This window comes from Ciconia boyciana, chromosome 13 (assembly GCF_034638445.1).
Source record: "Ciconia boyciana chromosome 13, ASM3463844v1, whole genome shotgun sequence".
Lineage (NCBI taxonomy): Eukaryota > Metazoa > Chordata > Aves > Ciconiiformes > Ciconiidae > Ciconia > Ciconia boyciana.
Window position 1 is genome coordinate 2,225,822 of NC_132946.1, and position 7,911 is coordinate 2,233,732.

Here is a 7,911-nt window from a genome sequence, read left to right on the forward strand (position 1 = left end):
CGAGTAACTCAACACAGCAATTTAGGTGATGAAATGAAGTATTGAGATAGCAGGGAGAAATAATAAAGGCAGAACTGGTGCTTGGCCAGAATAATTTTTCTAAAACTCCACTCTCATGCTGAAGTCCTACAAGATGATCTTACGGCTAAATATGGTCAGGACTTCAGTGCTGCGCCTCATCCAAAATACAGCAACGCTGGTGTTTCCTCTCTTTCCAGATGAAGAGTTGGCGTCGGTGTCCTATTTTTAGTGGTGTGGGTGTAAAATATGTTGGTTAAATTTCACATCGCCTGAGCTCAGTCTGCTCTGCCATGTTGGGTTTCGTGCCCAGACCTAGCAAAGCTCAGGGCCTGGGACTGACATCATAGGCTCCTGCTTCATGGTCTTTGTCTCGTAGGTCAGTGTCTTTTGCTCTTGGGGTGAAGAGACAGCTCTCCTGCTCCTTGAGCCCATAAGTCAAACTAATGCCCCGTCCTGAGCCACAACCTGTGTGAAGTAAATAAAAAAGAGAAAGAGCTTCCAGTGAACTCCCACAGTCACAGTGGGAGGACCAGTGATTAGCCTGGCATTCAATCCATTTCAATGGCCAGCAAGAGCTGGTCCATAAAGTGCTAGAAAGGTCTCAAAACACACCTGGAAATGCAAACCTATTCTTCTGCTCATGTTTCAGCACGAGAGCGACAGCTTCCCCATCACCTCGCAGCACAGACTTTGCTGTGCACTTGCCTCTGCCCCTTTCTGCGTGAAGGATGCGGGAACTCTGTACTGCTGCTTGCTGGGGCTTGGCGCAGCACGGGGTTGTGTCTGTCAGCTGCTTGGAATGGGCGTAGAGATTTGGGAATAAAGAAGATGAGGGTATATTTGGGGGTATCTGGCAACCTGAAAATAAAGAAGTGGAATATAGACAAGAATTAGCTGCAGCCTGGAAGGTGAAACGTTAAGGAAGGAATACGCAATGCCGTGCATCAGTGAGGCTGCTACCGGCTGTTGGGACTGTGCCCACCGTTTCCCCACAGAGCCCTGCCATGCTCTTGGCTTATTTTACAGGGGAGACGCATGGAAGGGTCCCAGGCTGGACCCGCACCAGTGCTTCCAGGAGGCCTGGCAGGGAGCAGTCTGGACCAGGACGGGGCACTAACTGAAGATGCAGAAGACTTCTGCTCCCTGGGAATGAACAGCCGAGGGCTGGAGGAATGGGTTTCTATCCACCAGCTCCTCAAGTAGAAGGGGAATTTCTCTCTGACCGCAACAGCAGAGCTGTGGAGCAAACAGACCATTAAAATGTCCGTTCAAAAAAATTTTCACGTCCCATTTATATTTACTGCTGCTTCATTCTGTTGAAAGTCAAAGGCCCATTTGTACCTGGTGAAAGGCTTGGGATAGATCAATTGACTGGAAAAGGCTCTGAGGATTGAAACCTACAATTCCACGTGGACAAGTGCTAATCCATCAGTCTGCTGAGCCCAACCAAGGTGCCGCAGGTCTTTCCAGGCACTCGGAGCTGACTCATGTCGTGGCTCTTGTGCTTGTTTTGCCCCAAAAAGGATGTTCAGTGCTGGAACTGTAAAAGAGATTCGTATAACTGAGCTTCTGGGAAAAGAGTTGTGGTCTTTTCTAGCTACCTTTGGCATCTCCACAGATTCATTGCCTCTGTTAATGGGCAAACTTTCCATGGTGACATGAGGGTGGTTCCCCCCAGCTTTAATCTTGGAAGAGCCTCTTAGTGCATTGCAATGGGCTGACGAAGCATCATCTGCTGTATGGAATCAGCTCTGCTCAGGTTTCATAAGGAAACAGGACTTACGTGATTATAACATGCGTATGAATGCATGACAGGCCCTGTTTGTATGCTGATGTTGCTGAGACGGGAGGAAACCATCCTTGTTCTCCAAAAAACCAAGAGGAGGGGTTGAGCAGAAAACATGCCTCACTGTGCAGGCAGAGAAAAATGGTAGCAGAGCAAGGAAAACAGGTTAGCTTGGGGCCTGCCTTAGCAGCTCTCTACCTCCATCTAAATAAGAAACAAGCTTTTACTTGAACCCTGATTTTGTGTGGAAATGAGATTTCTGTGGTGACAGCCCGTGTATGAGTGCATGTTTCCCTCACAGCCCCAACCCCCGGTAATTACTGAATTCTGGTGCCAATTTCAACTAAATGGACAGCAGGTAGAAATCTCAAAGGTAACACGTTCCTACAAGTGTTGTGATAAGAGATGTGCGTGTGTCAGAGAGAGAAACGCTCCATTTATGCCTTCTCTGAGTTCAACCACGATCGGGAAACGACAAATCCAGGAAGAGATGGGACAAAAATTCCCAAGCCATGGAAAAGCCTTGGTAGCATTCATGCCTACGAGACACCAGAGAGTCCACACAGGAGAAGATGCCTAAGAAGGGGACTCTGGGGTGGCTGATCAGGCAGGAATTGCTCTGGGTGAGGTATTAATAATGTCTTTTTTCCCACATGGCTTTTCTGGTGTCTAAGAAGGGGTGAGAGCCTGCTGCAGCCCCAGTACTATTCGGTCTAAAAGTCCATCAACCATGAGGCACAAATCCATTGGAAACCAGGCTTCATTACGTCCAGCGCTAACAGGACGATGTGGTTTTCTAATGCTTGAAAGAAAATGGTTCATTTACTTCTTTCCCCTCGTAATTTCTTTCCTTCCCCAAGACTAAATAAAGTAGAAATGAGATGCCGTGAGAAAGACTGTTCTCAGGGTATTTCAGGACCTGTAAAAATGGTCTGGTTTGTTGGCTTTTCAGGGGGACAACAGCCGGGCCAGAGCAGGAGAATCACAAGGACCCACTGGTGCTAATTCACCTTCGGCTATGAGCCAGACTGTGTCCCGGGTGAGAGAGAGAGGAGAAGTGGAGATGCTCCCTACCTCGGCACAGCGGCAGCCAAGAGCTCTCGATTTAAGAAACAGATGAATATGAACCTCGTTGGAATGCCTTCAAAAATCTGCTAGCACTCTCCTCCCTGCCGAAAGCCGAATAAATCCCCTTCGTATTTCAGGCTCCTAGCGAGACCCTGAAATATTATCAGTGCTCTTTGACACTCTACCTGCCCCTCATCCCACCTGGCTTTCCACAAAACACATTTCCTCTGCTTTCAGGGAAAAAAAAAAAAAAGTCAGGTTCATTCAAACCCTGACACTTCTCTAGCACTAGGGTGATCAAGTCTCCTCCATTTTATATTTGGTATTTTAATAGGGTTTCCTTTTAGACCTTTAATGAGTTTTTATTCCCCTTTGTATATCAGACGCTTCAGTCCGACCGACAGTTTTACTCACCCCATGTGGAGTAATATGAACAGTCAAGACAACCTTTTATTCCTGTGGCAAGGTTTGCTCTGCCAACATTTTTCTTTTGCTCGCAGTCGGGGGGATGTGTTTTGACCCTTTCCTCACCGCCGTTTCACCCATCTTCCAGCCTTTGAGCAAGGACGTTCCCCCTGGTGCAGAGGCAGGAACAAACCCAGCCCTGCTGTCCACGCTCTGAAATGCTTGCAGCTCTATATCAAGGAAGGAGGAAAAAAAAGCAAACCAAAGCAAAAGCAAATGGGGGCTTTGGCTCATCTGAACAGCTGAGTTTTGTTAATTCAGCATGAGCCCAGACTTGCAGGACATTTTATTACAGTTTGCAGCAAGCGGGTCAGGCTGGGGGCTGTCCTCGTGCCTCCGGGGAGCTCACAGGCCGTGTAGGTTTGTGGCTGTGCTGGGGTGTTTTATCGTTTGCACAACACACGCTGACGAGCGATCGGCTGGAGAACAGGCCAAGCTGTGACTCTGCCCCATTTATTTCTAACATATCCCAAGCCCAGCACAGAGAGAGAACAAATCTCATCTTGCGAGGCATGAGGTGCCTGGTCTCGTGGTCGTGCTGCAAGGGCAGTGGGAAAAGACGTGTGCCTGAGCTGCTCGGGGGACGAGACAGTCCCCACCGAGCCTGGACTGAGTCAGGAGGTGCCCAGATCCTGTTTTCTTTAGCCACGGATGGCAAGCGGTCACTAACACCACACAGGAGGGTTGTTGCTGGACACCTGGCTGGAGTTAGAAAGGATTACGCACGCCAGGCTGGGTGCTGCACAAATAAATAGGTGTCAGTCCTGGTCCCCAGATCCTGCTGGACAAGCAGTGACACGATGGGTGACGTGGATGGGAAGAGTGCACGAAGGACGGGGGAAAAGGCAGAGCCACTGCAAGAAATTGAGAACCCAAATGGGCAGATGGGTATGGGCTGAGCCCACGCTCCAAGTGGTGTTGGCGTTCTCCAGCCACGGGGATTCATGGCAACATTTTTTAAAGGCAAATTTGGGGTAGAGAAGGTTGGCGTGCAAATCTGTGAACGCTTTTCTTGGTGTTTTGTTCTGCATTTGGGAGTGGGGGACTGTCGAGGTGCTTTCTGCTGTCTGCGAGGCAGGCAGAGTGGTTTCAGGCATTTCTTGTGCTTAATTACACAGGTCCAATGGAGTCGTATAATTTAAAAACATATGCCATTAAAGGTTACATATTAAGTATGATCTTGGTTTTTTGATGTTGCAGAAGGCTTATACTCATCTGCTGAGAATTAGGAGGTTATTATTCTGCGGAAGCTAATCCAAATTGCCTGTTATCCATAGGCAGAAAATTAAAGGAATATTTAAGCCCATTCCACAGATTACAAACTTGGTGGCATAGCTCTGCAACCAGTAGTATTAGTATCTTGCATTCGATAGTTGCCAATAATTTAAGTCAACTGTTTAACATCTGGCATTACTATATAATGTCTGGCTTAAGCTGTAACCTTTCTTTTCCCCTGCTTTTAGAAAAGCTTTTTCTGCTTTGAGAGAATTTTGATTACTAAAGCCCTTCCTAGGACAGATTTATCCTGTGATTTAACATTTTGTGATGGAGTCTCATTTTGAATCAGTTGAATAATTGGCAGTGACTTTGGTATTAAACTGATTCATGATGTACATCCAGGCCCCTAAATAATTTAACATTATTGTCTTTATAATCAAAGCCCGTTTTTTGCCCATTAAAAAGTATTGGAAACAGTCTAGTGATCTGCTTTGATTAAAAATAAAGTGCAGAGGATTGGTAACGATTAGAGATGGTCAGCCTTCCCCTCCGGGTCACCCTCGGCTGAAAGGCAGGACTTGGCTCTGTGCAGCACCAAGCACGGGCTGATGGTCCTGGTGGTTCCCGGACAGCGTGCACGCTTACTAACCAGCAGTAACTGAGGCTGCATGGCCAGCGTGCAAGGGATTTGAACAGTCTCTGTCCAACTAACGAACAGGAAAATATTCCTACCATCCCACCAAGCACCGTCAATACCTTTTCGCTGGCCGAGCAGTGCAGTCCTGGTGTTGGCAGGTCCAGGAGCAAGGTGCATGGCTGAGGATGGCATGCAGCGGAGCTGCATGGGTCCTGCACCCCTCGCCAAGCCCACCAAGTAGCCAGAATGTCCTTCCCATGATGGTGCCCGCCTCACTGCAGGGTCTCCACTCAGTCTTGGAAGAAAACACTGTGCAGAAAATAGTTTTGTTCTCTTCTTTTTGGAAAGCTCTTAACTGCATCAATAAATCTGGGCAAGAAACGTAGAGATTTCATTAGAGGAGATCTACGGCTCTCATCACCACCGAGGGACTAATGTAGGGTGAACAAGGTGCTTCGGGTAAAATGTAAACGGGCCAAATCCCGTCTCTTTGGAAATCCACGCCACAGCTGCCATTGCCCAAGCCCGGCTGTCACCCGGTGAGCTGATCCCCGGTGGGAGCCCACTGGATGAACCAGCCGCCGCGAGACCCGAGGAGTCCCGCCGCCGCCACCCGGGAGAGGAAGGCTCGGCGCTGCGGAGCCTCAGCATGCCAAATTAAAAGCTGTCCGTTTCACACTCCACTCTTCCCCGGCCTTTGGCAGGGGCTATGATATAACAGGTTTTGCATAGCTGCTAGACATCTTCCTAATAGTATCCCCTGTGAATTCTAAATTTCAGTCACAGCCTCTAAATTTTCATTAAGAGCAGTCACACAGAGAGAATGATGGATTAGATTTTATTGTTGGAAAATCTCCAGATAAAATTAAAGTGCTTCTTTCTTTTCTGAAACCTTTACCTTTCCCCTGTGGTGCCCTATAAATAAGGTATCAAATAATGTTTATCCTTTTGAATTCTGCAATCTTACATGTTTCATGCTTACTCCTGACCACTTTCCTGCCTCTTCAGAGATGTCACTCTTCAGTTAAAGCCCGGGAACAGACACGCTACCTCACAGACTTTGCTTTACTATAAAGCAGCCTGACTTTGTGTCCCAGCAGCACGTAGGAGACTTCACTTAAGCCCAGGTACGTATTTGTAAATACAGTGTTGTCTCCTTCCCTTTCCTGGAAGTCTTTCTTTCATTTCCTTCCTCCTTCCCATCCAATTCCCCTCTGTCCTGTCTTTTTTCCCTCGCTCTCCATCCTCTCCGCGTACATCTAATCTGTCCAGCTTGCAGACAGATGAGACACCGTTCGGTATACGCCGTGATCACGGGGCCCAGGCTGAGGCACTTTCTGCTGGGAACCAGCCGCTGCCTCCAATAGCCAAACCGTGATAAGTGGTATCCGCTCCCACTGCCCCTGGCCAGCAGATTTTTATAGCAGATGTTGTTTCTTCCTACAGTGAAAAGGAGAAAAAAAAAAAAGTACTCTTTTAGGACAGAGGTCTTAAACAGTTTTAGATGCTTTTAGTCTTCACTTTAACTAAAAAGCAAGAACCCTGCAGGCAGTTGGTAGGAAGTGTTCAAGAGCTGGTAATGCTGGCATGATTCATACTGGTGTCAGCTCGTTTAAATTAAATTCCATGGGGATTTATCCAGCAAAGGCTCCAAACAAGTTTTAGACAGCATCCCCCACCCCCACACCTCTCACTTCACAGCATCTTAAATTAATACAGTGCAGAAAGGCCAGGACTGTACCAAGACAAAGGGTTGGCTGAGAGAGGAGCTTTCAGGGCTCTCGAACAGAGGGAAGGGTCCCTGCTTCCCACCACGAGCGCAGGGAATCAACAACCATACCCAGGGGAGGGAGAAAAGCAGTTTTCCTCCTGAAGTAACACAAGTCGTCATTGTCAATGGGGGTCACTGTGTCTTGGGTTGGAGTCGGGGTCCCACACGGGGACTCAGCCCTGGGGGGTTACGTGACTTACCGTAGCTGAGCTCAAAGGATGTCCCTTGTCCTCGGCAGGGCTGCAGCCAGCAGCAGGGTTTCCTTCATCCCAGAAGGCCATGGCTGGCCCCACCAGCACTGCACAAGCAGGTCACTCCTGGGGCTCCTGCAGACCAGCTGTATATTGCATTGCCAGGCTGGCCGGAGCCTCGGAGCAGGGTCAAGGCTCCCTTGCCATCCTCCCAGGGCCTCTCCTGCTGCTGTTTCCCCATGGCACAGGCCGTTATGATGGGCTGATGGGTCAATTCCCACCATTGCAGTACATTTTCCTCCTGATTTACCGTACTTGGATAGGAAGATAATTCACACTGCCAGAGAGCCAAGGCAGTTCCTTGTCTCAAAGGTCCTCCAACCCACATGGATCGGCCAGGGCTCAGCTCCCTCGATGTCCTTCCTCTCTGCACAGAGAAGGTGGAAGGATTTCCAAGAGGAACAAATTGCTCTTCTCCTCCTTACAATGCCTCCCACCAGGAGCATGCAAGGGAGCTATCAGCCCAGGTGATCTGCTCATTAAAATCCTAAGAGTTTGACTAATTTGCACCAGTTGGGCATCAGGCCCTTGGTTTTCACTCCAGTTTTGATTAGCCACCACTGACCTAGAGGCTGGTTAACAGGGTAAGGACCCCAGGCTGAGCCCACCAGCACCCGTGGCAGTCGTCTCTATAACTATTTTCCTTTGTAAAAAAATTTCTCAGAACTCTTCTTGCACCAGTGGAAAAATCATA